The sequence below is a fragment of the Staurois parvus genome, unplaced genomic scaffold, assembly GCF_062004578.1.
Source record: "Staurois parvus isolate SC_StPar_1 unplaced genomic scaffold, SC_StPar_1.0 ptg000243l, whole genome shotgun sequence".
Lineage (NCBI taxonomy): Eukaryota > Metazoa > Chordata > Amphibia > Anura > Ranidae > Staurois > Staurois parvus.
Genome location: NW_028318039.1, coordinates 5,390,938 through 5,409,417, shown reverse-complemented (window position 1 = coordinate 5,409,417; position 18,480 = coordinate 5,390,938). Strand labels below are relative to the sequence as shown.

At 39.3% G+C, this 18,480-nt stretch overlaps 1 long non-coding RNA gene across 3 annotated transcripts in view; it reads right to left on the bottom strand.

Moving 5' to 3' along the window:
• Positions 1-17,318, bottom strand: part of LOC149459921 (uncharacterized) — a 348,229-nt gene extending 330,911 nt beyond the window's left edge. For all 3 annotated transcript variants that reach the window (XR_016313179.1, XR_016313180.1, XR_016313181.1), the window contains exon 1: positions 17,062-17,318. This is a non-coding gene — a long non-coding RNA (uncharacterized LOC149459921). The remainder of the gene's footprint in view (positions 1-17,061) is intronic.
• Between the last annotated feature and the right edge of the window lie 1,162 nt (positions 17,319-18,480).

Genomic DNA, 18,480 nt, shown 5'->3' with positions numbered 1-18,480 from the left:
AAGCAAGATCAGAAGACTAGCACTACTGATGTGCTGATTTCTGCAAATTATGTATAAAGTGCCCATAATAAATATTTCTAATACAAATACCACACAATCAGTTCTACCAGTGTGCATGTGTTCTCATCATGTAGTAACCGCTTCTCCGTGGTTAATACATGAACCACTGCTACAGGGTGGCAGGGCTGTGCAAAATCGCATATATATTTGTGATTTGCATTTCCAGGTAGGGAGTGCACATGCGCCGCCCTACCCACTCCGCCATTGGTGGCTAGGCATGTCAATCACCGGGTCCCAGCCGTAGATTGCCTGCTGGCACCCTGCTGCGGAAATCTGACAGGGGAGAGACATGTGTAAACAACACAGGTCTCTCTCCTGCCAGCAAGGACATGCTATTTTGTATTTCTCTGCACAGTGTCATTAGTACAGTGTCAGTGCTTTTTATTAGCACTGATCACTGTATTAGTGTCACTGGGGATGTCAGTGGCAGTTACTCAGTTCTCACCCAGTGTCAGAATGCCCGCCGCAGTCCCGCTATAAGTCGCTGATCGCCGCCATTACTAGTATAAAAAAATACAAATAAAAATTCATATATATATATTGCCATTTCTACATGGTATAACTTTCACAAACCAATTAATTTACATGTATTGGGATTATTTTTAGCAAAGACATGTAGCAGAATACATTTTGGCCTAAATGTATGATGAAATTAGATTTTTTTATTTTTTTTTATTGGACATGTTTCATAGCAAAAACTAAAAAATATTGGTTTTTTTTTCAAAATTGTCAGTCTTTGTCACAGAGGTGATCAAATACCTCTGAAAGAAGCTCTATTTGTGGGAAAAAAGACATACATTTCATTTATGTACAGCGTTGCATGACCAGGCAATTGTCAGTTAAAACAACGCAGTGCCGTATCGTAAAAAATGGCCTGGTCAGGCTGGGGTAAATCCTCTGGAGGGCAAGTGGTTAACACGGTATTCTTTTTTTTTTTGGGGGGGGGGGCGTTTTCATGAACCTACAGCCTCCCCTTCTTAATGATGGCATTAACTACATTAAAAAATGTGCAATATGGAAGATCACCCTGCTTCCTTTCTACTTTGGTTCCTTTCACTGTCACAAATAAGTTGACGATACAATCAGAATTTCTTGCCGGCAGCACGTAGCAATTTTACTGCAGGCAGGTGGCTCATACAGGCGCTGTCACGTACTTCTACGTCGGCACCTATTTCTAGTTCAGAACATGATTGCCCCCCCCCCCCTCCTGCCGACTCCTACTGTGATTGGAAACAGCAGGCTATTGTCAGCAGGTTGCAGCCAATTATTCACGGCTGAGAGCTGCTGATCAGCTGTGTCAAACCACAGCCCAGAACCCTGGGCTCTGTACAGAGGATATAATCTGTGTGTTTCTTCTCTCTGCAAAGCAAGAAGGAACACATAGATTTTTTAGTAAAAAGGAACACATATTACACACAGTAACACTAGTTAGGCAAGAACTTGATTGCTCCACACTATCACAGTTCCACTATAAATCACTGATCACCACCATTACTAGTATAAAAAGAAAATAAATAAAGAATTCCAGTATGTACCATAGTTTGGTGACGTTATAAATTTCACACATACCAATCATTTTACACTTTTTGGAATTTTTTTTTACCAAAGACATGTAGCAGAATACATTTTGGCCTAAATGTATGAAGAAATTAGATTTTTTAGGTTTTTTTTATTGGATATGTTTTATGACAGAAAGTAGAAAATATTGTCCCCCCCCCCCCAAAAAAAAAATGTTCAGTCTTTTTTTGTTTATATAATAAAGAATTTTTAAAAAGTGGTACTAAATTACCACCAAAATAAAGCTCTATTTGTGTGGAAAAAAACCCAAATTTTCAAACCAAAAATTTTATTTTGGCACAGTGTTACATGGCAGCACAATTACCAGTTAAAGTAACACAGTGCTGAATAGCAAAAATTGCCATGATCATGAAGGGGATAAAACCTTCCAGAGAGCAACTGGTAAGCTGGCCATACACTGTTTCCTGATGAACCAGTCAAAATTACTTAGTGGGTGCTCCTTTCGGCTCCTTCCTGCCCGATACGATTGAAAAATTGAAGGCGCCAGATAGAAAATGTTCTACCAAACTATAGCTGCATTCAATTAGATGCAACTGCTCCTAGGGTATTCTGATAGCGGATGGTGCTGGCTGTCTGAATACAATAGATTTATCCATCCATACTGTATAGTGTAGATGGGGGAATCTGATAGATTTTTTTCATTCAGCCCGTAGGTGGAGCAAAAAAAAAAAAAATTCCAATACTATTTGGTCAGCTTCAGCTCAGCGAACCTGTATTCACTTCAAATACCCAATGTACACACACACATATATACATATATATATATATATATATACACACACCCATGTGCTGGAGACTTGTGAAACTGGATTTTTTGCACATTATTGGAAAAGTAAATACAGCTTCACTGTGAAGATTCTATTGGTTTCATAAGAGAACCCCGGTGTATAACAGAAGGCATAAGACTGACACTGTATACGCATAGTATTAGGCACTGAGAGAAGGCCTTTGAAGCTGAACACCAGGCAAACAGAAACAGCTAAATATTCAAATGAAATACAAAGGATTTGTAATTATTGCCATACACTACTGATGTTTACACAACTCACACAGCACAGTCCTGTCTAGCAGGGAGGAGAAACTGATTTTTCTTTACTGCAGTTAGATGAAAAGCACAGGTCTTCCCCAACCTGTGACTGGGCAGTGAAAGGAGAAGCAGCACAGTAATGAGCTCAGGGCCCTCCTATTCCTTCTGTATCAAACTGTATTGTAATTGTACTGTCCCCCTTTATACTAGAAAGTGCTGAATAAACTGTTGCAGTACAGATTCCGGCAGTGGCAATCACCCACACTCAGGTGCCAACTAATCTTAATGGCACGTCGCTCCCACTGGAAATTGCACCCACACTGGGAACCTCAGTTCCCGTGTGGGCTGCGATTTCCAAAGCAGTGCAGGGACTTCTTTCCGTTCAAATGAATCCTGTAAAATAATAATAGTAATAATAAAACTAATAATAATAATATCTCTGTTACCATGTTCTCTACTCTATTATGCTCCTTGTTAGCTTATAAGCACCATAACACAACTGACTAGCATCTTGTGCTGCTTCTTCCTTCTCCAGTTTGAACTCTGCTGCACAGGGTATTGCAAGAGGCTAGAATCAAGTGAAATTCAGGTACGTATGCTGCATGTGTAAAACAATAATACCTTTAATGACATATTAATGACTACAGAGATGCATTATTTGTGCCTTTTATATCTACAGTGGGGCAAAAAAGTATTTAGTCAGCCACCAATTGTGCAAGTTCTCCCACTTAAAAAGATGAGAGAGGACTGTAATTGGCATCATAGGTAGACCTCAACTATGAGAGACAAAGTGAGAAAAAAAATCCAGACAATCACATTGGCTGATTTGGAAAGAATTTATTTGCAAATTATGGTGGAAAATAAGTATTTGGTCAATATCAAAAGTTCATCTCAATACTTTGTTATATATCTTTTGTTGGCAATGACAGAGGTCAAACGTTTCCTGTAAGTCTTCACAAGGTTGGCACACACTGTTGCTGGTATGTTGGCCCATTCCTCCATGCAGATCTCCTCTAGAGCAGTGATGTTTTGGGGCTGTCGCTGGGCAACACGGACTTTCAACTCCCTCCAAAGGTTTTCTATGGGGTTGAGATCTGGAGACTGGCTAGGCCACTCCAGGACCTTGAAATGCTTCTTGCGAAGCCGCTCCTTCGTTGCCCGGACGGTATGTTTGGGATCATTGTCATGTTGGAAGACCCAGCCACGTTTCATCCACAATGCCCTTGCTGATGGAAGGAGGTTTGCACTCAAAATCTCACGATACATGGGCCATGTATGGGGCCCATTCATTCTGTCCTGTACATGGATCAGTCATCCTGGACCCTTTGTGGAGAAACAGCCCCAAAGCATGATGTTGCCACCCCCATGCTTCACGGTAGGTATGGTGTTCTTTGGATGCAACTCAGCATTCTCTCTCCTCCAAACACGACGAGTTGTGTTTCTACCAAACAGTTCTATTTTGGTTTCATCTGACCATATGACATTCTCCCAATCCTCTTCTGGATCATCCAAATGCTCTCTAGCAAACTTCAGACGGGCTCGGACATGTACTGGCTTAAGCAGGGGGACACGCCTGGCACTGCAGGGTCTGAGCCCCTGGCGGCGTAGTGTGTTACTGATGGTAGCCTTTGTTATGTTGGTCTCAGCTCTCTGCAGGTCATTCCCTAGGTCCCCCTGTGTGGTCCTGGGATTTTTGCTCACCGTTCTTGTGATCATTTTGACCCCACGGGGTGAGATCTTGCGTGGAGCCCCAGATCGAGGGAGATTATCAGTGGTCTTGTATGTCTTCCATTTTCTAATTATTGCTCCCACGGTTGATTTGTTAACACCAAGCTGCTTGCCTATTGCAGATTCAGTCTTCCCAGCCTGGTGCAGGTCTACAATTTTGTTTCTGGTGTCCTTCGACAGCTCTTTGGTCTTCACCATAGTGGAGTTTGGAGTGTGACTGTTTGAGGTTGTGGACAGGTGTCTTTTATACTGATAACAAGTTCAAACAGGTGCCATTGATACAGATAATGAGTGCAGGACAGAGGAGCCTCTTAAAGAAGAAGGTACAGGTTGTGACAGCCAGAAATCTTGCTTGTTTGTAGGTGACCAAATACTTATTTTCCACCATAATTTGCAAATAAATTCTTTCCAAATCAGCCTATGTGATTGTCTGGATTTTTTTTCTCATTTTGTCTCTCATAGTTGAGGTCTACCTATGATGCCAATTACAGGCCTCTCTTATCTTTTTAAGTGGGAGAACTTGCACAATTGGTGACTAACTAAATACTTTTTTGCCCCACTGTATCTGGTGTTCATTTTAAACTTTTTTCTTGCGTGTCACGGGGCATAGCAGTCCAATCAAAATAAATCCTGTATAATAATAATAATAATAATCTCTCTGTTACCATGTTCTCTACTCTATTATGCTCCTTGCTAGCTTTTAAGCACCATAACACAACTGACTAGCATCTTGTGCTGCTCCTTTCTTCTCCATTTTGAACTCTGCTGCACAGGGTATTGCAAGAGGCTAGAATCAAGTGAAATTCAGGTACATACACTGCTTGCGTAAAAAAATAATACATTTAATGAAGCATCAATGACTACAGAGATGCATTAATTTGTGTCTTTTATATCTACCTGGCATTCAGTTTAAACTTGAAATTTTAATTACAAGATGACCAGAGAACCAAACAGCAAAGTACGAGCAGAACATTTTTATTGACTTTTCTTAATATTCATAATAATCAAGGCAACATTTAATATTTTTAACAGTATTAGTCCTGTAGGTTGTGCTGCATCGAAACAGCAAGAAGAAGCTGTTTAACTTGCTATAGTTACTTTCAGGAGTTAAAAACCTTCGTTCTCTGTGGGTTAATAAAGCACCTGTCCTGGAACTAGCAGGCATATTGGATTTTGAATCCTGACACAATATTCTAACTCTTGATGAAGTTCTTACAATGCCAGAGGAACTTCCTAACTAAGCCACAGAGTCAATTCAACCTAGTGAAACTGGACCCAGTAGACAGGGTTATCAGAGTTGTGTGTAGAGATAATTACAGCACTAAAGAGAGCATATGGGCTGTCAAGTCTGGCACATGGCCTGCACCAGCTGTTACCTGGGTGCCTTGGAAAGCCTATTGAACAGCATTTTGGGCACAGAATAGCTACATGCAAGCATTCCAAGATTTCTTCTGGGACCTCTTCATAATAAATTTATTTTCTATATTGGGGAGCTTTAAACTCTATCATATAATTGAGTAAACTCTGTGTTTTTGTGTTTCGCAATTAGGATCATGTTCTTTAGAAGTACCGAATAATAATGTTTAATGTAGCTTCCATAACTGCACACAGAGAGAATCTACTGGAAAGGTCTATTTGCCAAAAATAAATTGGAAAAACATGTATATGCCCATTTTAAGCACTAAGATGTTAACCAATATAGATGTAACTTAATATTTCAACATGTGCAAGAGGACAAGAGGAAACAGCAAACGTCAATGACTGATATATACTTTCCCAGCCTAGAAGGCAGATGTTCTGTAAAGCAGACATTTCTATTCTGCAGTGGCACTTGTGCTTGGCAGTCACTTCTAGTGTTTCACATAGATGTAACATAGTAAACACCCTTCCCTTCACAGAAAAAAAAATAAGTGAAATAAAAGATAAAATAACATACCATGTCACATAATAAAGTCATACAAGTACTGCATTTGAGCAAATAGGTAAAATAGATATGCTGTTGAAAGCAATATACAATATGTTTATAATACACCCACTTTAAATGGCCATTTAGAAATCAAGAAAAGAAAATGTGAAAGAAGTGAACACACTCCTTTCTGTTTCTATAACTAGTCCCTTTATTAGTGTCTATGGTACTTTAGTAAAGCACTAGTTGGCATTAGTTTGAACATACATGAATCTACTGTCTGTAAACATTTGCCCCACCCAGCTTAGTGGTAAGGCCCATCCACTGGGGGTCAAAGCTCCAACCACATATGAATTAGCTTAACTACAGCACCAATTTTCAAGATGGGTGAGGCTGCTTCTACCTCTGTCAACATACATCTTTCTTTCACTGTCTGCACAATATCTGTTTAGGCCTACCCAGGGGCGGACTGACCATTTGGAAACTCGGGCACTGCCCGAGGGCCCAGGGTCAGTAGGGAGCCCCATGAGATGCCCCTGGTACCTTTTTCGTAGGCTTTTTTGAGTTTGGGCAAGGACACAGGGGCCCCATGATCCCCTATTGCCCGGGGGCCCCATGAGTTTTCAGTCTGCCCCTGGGCCTACCCATAAAAGGCTGTTAGCTACTAGGTTTACATCTGTGTGGGTGGTGCCACTGCGGGACTCGCACAAATTACGGTAGCGGCAATCACCTACACAGTGAAATGTGGGACTTCCAGGCAGCTGCCAACTAAAATTAATGGCATGGCAGCTTATTCACATGAATGGGCTGTCGTGCCTGTGCATACTGAAGCCCACAGGGCCATGTAGATGTGAACCTAGGCTAAGTATCTTTTTAAGAGTTTTCGTGTTATAAGGAATGATGTGTCTCTACTAAACATAATTAGGTATGTTAGAATTTGGCTCAAAGTTGAGGGACTATTGAACTTGCATGCAGCGTGCACCCTTGATAAAAATTCCTTTTAACTGTCAGCAGTAGTAAATAACATACCTTTTACAGACTTACTGTAATAAAAATGTAATAAAGAATGTTTTTCTTATGAAATTTTCTGGGTTTTCAGGATTCACACAAATCCTTTCTAAATAAGTTTCAGTGGACAAAGACAGAGATGACAGGATAACGATATGATGCAGTCTGTCATTCACATTGACACAGTACCCCCCCCCTCATAACTTAGTTTTATTACTTGTTGATTCTAATAGTAAATCCCATTATTTTTCCATTTACTTTAAAGTATAAATAAAGGCACTATACTTACCTCCTCTCTAATGGTCCGAAGGGGTTCCTCGTTGGTGCGAGCATCTCCTAGCTGGGTACCGGTCTTCAGGTATCTTTATTAGCCATGTAGGATGATGTAACTCTTGCACATGCACAGGAGTCAGTCATCCCAGCACATAGGGACCAGGTGCGCAGCTCAGTTTACATTCCACATAAATCTGCAAGCAGGAAAGTAGGAGTATTTTATTGTAGAAGAGGCACTGCTTGTCCCTTTGTGCAATAAATAGAAAGCCCTATGCTTTTTGTTCATAAAATGCATTCAGTTCCAGTCCCCCTGTATCTTATTTATATTACTTGTTGATTCTGGCATTAAGTCCATTTTTTTCAAGTTCCTTTAATGAGGAACTACAGGCACTATATTTGCCTCCTCTCTAATGGCTTGAAGGGGTTCCTCTTTGGTGGCAGCATCTTCTACCCATGTGCCTGTCTTTTGGCATCCTCATTGGCTGAGGCAGGATGATGCAAATCCTGCACATGCATGGGAGTCAATAATCCCAGCACACAGGGACCACATTCACAGCTCAGTTTACATTCCAAAGACGACTGTGAGTAGACTGGTAGGTGTATTTTTTTTACAGAAGAGACACTACTTGTCTCTTGTGCAATTAATTTTTTGCCTGCCCACAGTTTCTTTGTAAAATGCTTCAGTTCTGCTTTACCACACACATGTTGGTTGATATAAACCATTTAACACTGGCAGGGATGAAGACAATGGTTAGCTTTCATTCATAAAAACTGTTGCTATAACTGCTTGAAAAAGCTGGAGTTAGGTTTTAATGTGTGCGTCACTTATGTAGAGTCAATCTAAATCTCCTAGTTTATCTAATACTACCATCTTAACAGGTTTATAATGCTGCTGCTGAAGGGTGGCTATGTTCCTCCTCCATAGATGCAGTTGAGAAGTAAATGTAGCCACCCCAAGGAAGGAAGTGAGTTTCCAAATGGAACAAATTTTTTTAGATCCACTATAAAAAGAAAGCTTTTACATAGGTTTAGTATGTGTTGCCCTTCCAGTCTCAACCCAAAGCTTTTCTCCTTCACACAGAAATCTATATCACATTGGGGAAGTTATATGAGGCTATTTGAAAGTATGGGGTTTACCACTACAATACATACAATCACCAAATATGGGGGTTGCACTGTCCACTGGGACATCCAACTTTTGTCAATGCTAAAAAAAATTTAAAAAAAAAATTGTGACTGACAACACCTGTGCAACATTTACTCATAGCAATAGACCCATTGGAAATAAAACATAATAAATTACTATGGATACTTAAATGATTTCTGATATTGCTAGAGCACTTTGTATTGTATATTCTAATGCCATGATATGAAATTTCAGCATCTAAAAGGCACATTTTAATCCCACAAACATTTGGGTATACACTGTAAATACAACTGTGTAGTCTAAATCAGTTGCTACAATAGTCACAATGCTTTTTTTCCTGTTCCCTACAAATCCATAGTAATATAATAATAATTATTATTAAGTTTGCACAGCCTCTACAACATGAGGGCAGACAGTACAGTTACAATACAAATCAATACAGTAGGAATCAGAAAGTCCTGCTCATTAGAGCTTACAATCTAAAAGGGAGGGTCAAGTGATACAAAAGGTTATAACTATTGGGGGGGGGGGGTGAACTGATTGAGAAAGTAGAAATACAGTTGTTAGGTGGAGGTGGTATAGGCTTCTCTATAGAGAAGGGTTTTCAGGGATCACCTAAAAGTGGACAGAGTAGGAGATAGCAAGACAGATTGGGGTAGGGAGTTCCATCAGATGGGAGAGACTTGGGAAAAGTCCAGGAGGTGAGCATGGGAGGATGTGACAAGGGAGCTAGAGAGCAGAAAGTCTTGGGAGGAACAAAGGGAATGATTTGGTTGGTATTTTAACACAAATTTAGTGATGTGGTGGGGGCTGAGTTGTGGATGGCTTTGTAAGTTATTGTTGGTATTTTGAATTTAATTAATTGGATGAGTGGCAGCCAATGAAGGGACTGGCAGAGAGGGATAGTAGACACTATTAAAAATTAATTTCTCTCTATCAGACCCACCTACTCTATTAAAAGTATTGCCATATTTGTAAACATACTCCAGTATGTCAGTGCATATGCAATAGTTATGTATACTTCCTGCTTCCAGGAAATGTAAACATCATCATGTGAGAGTCTGCTCATATGCTTATGCCCATGCACATAGGCAAGCGCAGCATCAATCTTTATTGATTTTGTTTACGTTAAAAAAACATCTGCTGTCAGATGTTTCTTACCCATGTTGGAGCACAGTGCTTCAACAGACGGTAAACCTCTAAATTTTCCCTTTACAGACTGAACTGGCCTTATCTTTGCTTTTGCCCTTATGCTAACATTTTTATGCTGAAACATGTTGTCTTCCTTTGCTGACTGCATTCAACCTGGATTGCCCTGAATACTTCCTTTGATTTTAATATGAATTAGGATTGGCATTCAGTTATGACTTTGAATCATTCCTGCTCCTGTTCTGCCCAGGTGGTGAATCAATATAATTCAGACACCTGTACTCCAATGTTCAAGTCCTGGGAAGATCCAGGAACTGGAAATTATGGGAAAAGCTGCTGCTAACGATGAAGACTACAGTTAGGTAGGGTATTGTATCTAAACTGAGAATTGTAGTTAATGAGTCCTAGATGAAGGATCGACTTCTTAAAAAAATAAGCAGAACTTTGCCTTTACTAACCCTAGAGTTGCAGCAAGGACTCATTCTTGGGGACTTCACATATGGGGAGATGACAGTCTTTCATTGTGTGAACTTCAGGTACTTGACACTATACTGTGGCAGTTTCAATGGTCATTTGCTAAACAAGATTGTATTATGAGTTGGCTATTTTCATAGGGGTTCACATTTTAGATGTTATGGCCCACCCAACTATAAAGTCAGATTATAATACACTCCATATCTCCTCCACTGTATTAGCTATAATGTAGCACAATAAAGAGTCAAAGGCTTAAAAATTCTCGATGTAAAGCTTGGAACCTGATGTCCTATACAACCTTAGAACAATTATATGTTCTTTTGTTGGCATAGTCATGACATTTTAAACCTTTTGGATTGCGGACCATAAATAATAGCATAACAACTCTTTAACCACTTGCCTACCAGGCACTTATACCCCCTTCCTTACCAGGCCAATTTTCAGCTTTCAGCGCTGCCGCACTTTGATTGACAATTGCGCGGTCATGCAACATTGTACCCATATGAAATTTTGATCATTTTTTTCTCACAAATAGAGCTTTCTTTTGGTGGTATTTAATCGCCACTGGGCGCTTTACTTTTTGCGCTATAAATTAAAAAAAGTGCAAAAAATTTGAAAAAAAAAAAAAAGTTTATTTGTTTCTTTTATAAAATTTTTCAAACAGGTATTTTTTCTCCTTCACTGATTTGCGTTGATGAGGCGGCACTGATGGGCACTGATAGGCGGCACTGATGGGCACTGATAGGCAGCACTAAAGGGCACTGATAGGCAGTACTAATGAGGTGGCACGGATAGGCGGCACTGATAGACAGCACTAATTAGGGGTCACGGATAGGCGGCACTGATATGCAGCACTGATAGGCGGCACTGATAGGTGACACTGATGATGGGTACTGATAGACGGCACTGACTGGCATCACTTCTGGGCACTGACTGGCGGCACTGACTGGCACAACCCCTGGGCACTGACTGGTGGCACTGACTGGCAGCACTGGTGGGTGGCACTGGTGGACAGCACTGGTGGGTGGGCACAGGTGGGTGGCACTGGTGGGCACAGGTGGGTGGCGCTGGTGGGCACAGGTGGGTGGGCACAGGTGGGTGGCACTGCTGGGCACATGTAGGTGGCACTGCTGGGCACAGGTAGGTGGCACTGCAGAGTGGCACAGGTGGGGGCACTGCTGGGCACAGGTGGGGGCACTGCTGGGCACAGGTGGGGGCACCGCTGGGAATGGGTGGGCGGGGCTAGTGGGCGCACAGCTGATCGGAACTTGCGGGGGTCACTGCTGGGCACCGATCATCAGGGCACTGATCATCAGTGCCCTGATGATCGGTGCCGATCCCCGCTCTGACAACTGCCGGTTCTCGGCAGTACTTTCCTCACGATCTGACAGCGTGAGGAAAGTGCAGCCGAGAACCAGCACTTGCATTTTCCTGTGATCAGCGTGTCATTGGACACCGCTGATCACGTGGTAAAAGGCCGGTGGGATCGGCCTTTCACCACATCTCGTGATCAGCTGTGTCCGTAGGACACAGCGATCACGGAGATCGCCGGGTGCGCGCCCCCTGGGGCGCGCAGGAGAGCGCGTTCTGGGAGGACGTCATATGACGTCCACTCAGAACTGGCCGGCCGCGGTGAAGCCGTCATTCGGCTATGCGCGGTTGGCAAGTGGTTAAACAGACAAAAGAAAATAGCAAAATTAAACATATATTTCAAAAATATTATTACACCTCGGACAGGGATCCACTGGCCCAACACCTTAGTAGCCCACGTTAATTGGCAGAACTGCCTTAAAATGTATGTACAGCAATTCCTGTTAAGACACCTCATCTACAATACATAACTTAGCACTTTGTCTAACTAGTGTAGAAAAGGATTCCTGTTGCACAGTGCCATGCACATTTATACAAAGTATCACTTAGCATCCATGCACTCTGGCTTACAAAAAGCTGCTTCTACAGGAGTTTTGTGGTTTGCCTGTAGAAACAGTTCAATTTTATCTTATGTGCCCATGCATATTAGGACATTTAGAGGCATAGTTTAAGCTCAGCATTTAGAGGCAGAAAAAAGCCTTCTGGTTTGCATTTTTTCATTGGCGTTTTCTCGCAGAAAAAACACTAAACACTCCTAAACATGCCTAAACATTGCACAAAAATGCTCTATATGAGCATTTCTTTCTGCCAAGGGAACTGGCCCAGTGTGCATGGAGCCTTACAGTAAGAAACTATGGAAAAGATCATGTGGGAAAAGTTATAGATTTCCACATCTCAGGTTTTAATAAACAGCAAATGGAATATGTTAAAAAAACAGGCTTTTTTGTTGATAATAAAGAAATGATTATATAAATGGACACATTTCTCCTGATGACAACTTTGCAGTAAAGTAGAGCAAATCAAAAACAGCCTCAAAGCCTTCATTCTCTACATGTGATCTGGACATGGACCCGAAATGACCTGTTATATAACACATCGCTCTGATCATTCCACAGTCTACTCCATTGTTAACTGTTCTTTGTATACTGGTAGGCTTCCTGCATCATCCAAGTGAGCATTCAGCAACCTTTCCTAAAATACTGAATCTAGATGCCTTGATTTGCTACAGCTTTGTCTTTGTCTAAACCATCATAGAAAAGACCATTTCAGTCTAATAGTCAGGCTTTCAGACAACTACATCTATGATCCTCTGCAGTTTGATTAATGGGAAAAACATAGCACTGAGATGGTGCACTAATAAGTATTAGGTGACTTGTGAATGGTAAGGGACTACATGAGTGAGTGTTCCATCTTGATCCTCCAGATTCAATTAATACAGTTGTACATTACATCCATGTGTGTAGGCTAAAGTGGGTTTACCGGACTCTTGGCAGAGTTTACCAGTGCTTTGAGTCTTTTTGGTCTGATAAGTAGCTTCTGGCTCACACTCCACAAGGTCATTGTATTAGGAGTAAAGCCATCTCAAGGCCTATTTATGCACCATTCAAATTAGCAGTCAAATTCAGCAGCCTAAGAATATTTTAAGAAAATAAAGAAATAATGTATGGACTTCAGAACATTTAGTTGCAAACGCTAATGCCCAGGACATTATTATGAAATGTCACATAATTAAACATTTCCATTGTATTAGAATGATTGAGTTTAAAATATTTAAACTGTGCTTAAATGCTTTACTATTCTAGTCTAAAAAATATTAAATGAGTAATCAATTACATCAGAGTATATTAGTGCAGTATATTTTGCAAGCTTAAGAAAGTAAAATAATCCCCCAGAAGAATCTTAATTTTTGTCTATGGAAAACATTAAACTGTTAAGCGCTAACAACTAGAATTAGTCCTTAAATCTCTAATGAGAATAATAAAACATGAGTGCTGTAACTCGATAAGGCCTGAATTTACTTGCTGTTAGTAAAAGTTCCTGATCCAGCAGTATAGCTTTTTACTCCCCGAGGTCCAGGAAACAATATCTGTCCTTTAGGAACATCCTCTGTGGTAAGCACTTCTCCTTGCTGGGCTGTCATTGGGCAGAGATAGCTGTGTAATATCTAGTAACAGAAGCTTTATGAGAATATCCATTACTGATTTCAATCAATCCAAAATAGCAAATTTGATTAACCCTTTGTGGCTGCATGTTTCTTTCTCCGCCACCATACAAACACAGACTTATCTCATTTTATTAGGTGTGTGTGTACGTGTGTGCGCCTATGCATGTGCAGTTGTGTGTGTTTGCGTGTGTGTGTGGTTGTGTGTGTGTATTTTGTTTTTTTTATGATGTCCATTGTGGATGAAATCAGGTCCTTCCATTTAAAAGCAGCAGTGCTGCATCAAAGGAGAAGCTAAATACTTTTATGTAATTGGTATGTGCTTTCTATAAGCTATTTTATTTCGCAAGTTGTAATTAATAAGACCCCCTCATCTAGTGAACACTAAGGTGAATGCTTTTTGTATTGTATTAAAAAGTTTAGTGTATAATAAATTCCATATTTGCTTTTGACTTATCTCATTCTGTGCAGGTGCCAATTCTTTACTGTCAGCTGATTTATATGCATGAGTGTGTGAAAATTACCAATGTCCCTTGAATGCAATACATCTGATGTCATCCAAGACAAACTACACTTACTGTATATATAGGATGTAGATTATACTTTACAATGTATTTGTATATTATGTAAACTGTGGATTGTGTATGTAGCTATTTAATGAAATTATAACAATGCACACAAAATACTGTATATGGATAACGGTTAAATAAAAAAAATATAGTTGTCATACAGTAGCAAATTTAAATTTTTCAATGTTTCAATCAAGCACCATTCTTTAAAACATTACTATATAAATCTAGAGTGCTTAATTTAGTGCACTAAGACTGCTAAATTTAGCATAATTTGATTTATAATATGGTTTATCCATCTGAAGATATTGAAAATTATCAAAGATTGCAAGTACACCATTAATGGCATGGATATTTTCATAGGACAAATTACCAGTAAATTACATTTTATGATGAGACACAGTTTTGTACTATCTACATGTTCCTGCTGGCATGGTACAAAGGCATATGTTACAATTCAAAGACAGAGTACAGTATATGATTGATCCTCATTATGTCCATGGAGGCAATATTTATGTATTATTAATCACATTCTGTAGTTCTATGGGTATTGTAATGTTTAATTTAGTGTTACACCACTGTTTTAAAGACATTCAATATAATGATACAGTGCTCATTTAACCAGATCAAACATGACAATCAACAAACTGTTTACTAAAAAAAAAAAGGGATGGTACATCCTCTCAAATTCAAACACACTGACCAATGAAAAGCCTTTATCTCTACATTCACACACATCCTCATCTTCCAGACAGCACTGCAAACTTCATTTTTGACATCAAGTTCAGTGAACAGGTAGGTATATATCAGTAGTGTTTCACCAACAAGCATCTGTATTGTAAAACAAAACAAAAAAAAAGAGAGAGGGAGAGAGAGAGGGGGGGGGGGAGAGAGAGAAAGAGAGAGAGGGGGAGAGAGAGAGAGAGAGGGAGGGAGGGAGGAAAAGAGAGAGAGACTAATGCATGTTTGGCTTTCTGGGTCATATTTTAATATTTTTTCTAATATGACTTAGTTCTTTGAACGTTTATGTATCTGTTACATGTTATAGTGAGATTATGACATTTGCAAAGAAATATAACTTAAAACAGTTAAACTTTTAAGAGTTATGTTTCAGTTTTTAATATGAATAATAGGTGCAAAAACAATTCTTATTCACTTGGTAAAGCCTCACCAGAAGTTTCATCTATATAAATATCAGCTGATATTTGAAGAATTTTAATTTCTAGCCCTAGTAAAGGCTGACGTGTACTCCAGTCTACAATCTGCTGCAATTCTTTCTTAAAACTAACAAAAAACAATAATAGTAACAAGCTCAAGCTGCTCCATTCTATTTTATTGTTTGATAAATGTAAGACCTGCATCAGATTTGAACTGGCCTTGTACAACTTTTAAAGCAAGAGCACACATCACAAATATCCTAGAGCATAGCATGTGTGTCTGAACTACTGAGGAATACGTGTTATTCAGTAACCTGAAAGGATTCTGTTGTCTCTAGAGATCCATGCTCCAGTCATTTATTACAGCACATTTAGGCCCACATGGAAAGAAAAATAAATAATGGGCATAAGAGAAATCAAATCAGCTTGTTTGCAGCTCTGTTAATCATATCTAACCAAGAAACACCAATTAAAAAGAAAATAAGTAAATAAGAAGCACCAAAAGTATCAGCAGACCTGTAATAGGGGTTTGGCACGCCAAATGATTTTCTTGAGTAGACGATTATGGTATCATTGATGAATAATATTTTTATTAACAATATATTCTAGATTAGTGCATTTTAAGCTGTGCAACACAGATCATTTATCATTTGGTTGCTGCTATGTCAGAACAAATCAGGCTATATTAATACATGTCCCCAAATATGTACGCATACTTTCCAATAAAACTATTTAGTTTCTTAAAGGAAATTTTTAAACATATATATATATTTCTTTTCACTGCTTCCAATATTCAAATAAAGTCACGCATGATTAGACTATCATTTTATGGCATCGCTTCAAGGGTTCCCATGAATTGGCTCAGTTAAGTAAGAGAGCTTGGCTAGGAGACATAATGAATTATTTTTTCCCCCCGTTATTAGCACAACATACAATAAACATTCATCTTTGACCAGATATTAAAAAAGTAATTTAGTGAGGCCCTGGAACATAATGAAAGATGCTATTTTATGCTAATAATGCTACAACAAAGCAGAAATGTAGGCACCCCATGTACAGTATTCTCAGTGGACTCAACAAAAGCAGAAAAAAAAAAGCAGAGGCAAAAGAAAAAAAAAATTAAAAAATCACATTATAGCAATGCTGATAGTACTCCACATCTGAAAATACAATATAGATTTAAACACAGGAACTTTTCTACAAGTCTGTAATGTAATTATTTTATATCTTGTTAAATTCATAACAGATATTATTGAACTTTTGCAGCAATTGCTTGTGAAATCCTCATAAAGAAACAAATAAGGTCTTGTGCTGTACAGCAGGCTTCATAGTGATTGTATGCAGAGAGTGATAATGATGTCATTAACCCCGTTAACCGAATGCCAGTGAGGCAGCACTCTAGCAGCTGAAGACATAAATCTGAACCAAGTTTTCTGTACAATGTCTGACTTACCTTTGAAGTTCATCTGGAAGGTCCAGAAGATTGCATTCGGGAGAATACACAGAGAATAAGGAGCTTGGCAGCTTGTAGACATGTGTATTGCTAGGCCCCATGGGCTCTTTCCTGCCCCGTACAAGCTTATAAAAAACACCATGTAACACTGTAAAACTGATAAAATATGTCAGAATAAGAACAAAAAAGAAAACAAGCAAAGCCTCAGACCAGTACAAATAAATGAGAGAAAAGCAATTGTGGGGCTGCTCAAAGCCTTTTTGCCTTGCTGAATGAAAGCAATCCCTAAGACTGAATGGGTAATGAGATCCTGGCTCCTGAGATTTTAGCTTTCTTAATCATGTTCATAATTAATTCAAGAACATTGATAATTTCATTACATTCTTTTTGTCTTATCAATAAATGATGTGCCTGCACTTTTGGTCCTGTGTACAGGGAGAGAGGAGATGCTTTGGGTAATACTGCACCAGGAATAGTGGCTGAATCAGAGCTAAAAGGTGAAGCAGTAATTATTATTCTTGACCAGGCCTCTATTATCAGAAGATGACAAGCAGCTAGAAATAATTGATAAGGTTTAATGCACAAATGCATAGAAAGCATATCTGCTGCGTCGGCTGCCGTTAGCATAACTTTTTTTTCTCATCACTCAGATAATACCACAGTTGAAAACAATTGGCAAATGTTGATCTGCCTGGTGTGGCCACTCTGTAAGTCATTTTTGCAATCAATACACTTTCAACTGAACTGCTTTCAGATGTATTTATCTATATATAACAGTGGTATATTTTCCTGCTTGCTGTACAAGAATCATCTCTATAAGCTTTTCAAGGATAAACAGTAAACATTCTGAAAATACTGGATGAAGGCTTCCACCAAAGAAAAGAGAACCAACAGTAATACTAGGTACTCATCTATAAGTGCTGTGTCCTCAAGAGCATCAGGAGTGACAATGTATCTGAGGGTTGGTTGGCTGCTAGCAAATTCTCATTAATAACAAAAATACAAATTCATTTCTGGCATTTACATTTTGTGGTTTGGATGCAAAGATTTATAGAAGGCTACATATACGGCTGGAAACCTATGGCTGCTTTCATGCTAGATTAAGATGCCAACACTGTAACTATCTCAAATTTGGATAACATGTCTCCTTTCAAGAAACATTTTTTGAAAATATTTATCTTGACAGGTTGATCTGATAACTAACAAACTAGTCTTTGAGTAAAATGGCCTTCGCACTTAGTGGAGCAAGCTGATGGCTCTTCTGCGACATTGATGAATGGGACATGGATGATATATACATTCTGCGGTTTTATCAGTAGATTATTGAATTGTTTATTTCCCCTGAGGAGAACGACCTGTCCCTAAATGTGTGTTCTTTGTTAGACCTACCAGCGCAGGGATTAATATTGACATAACATT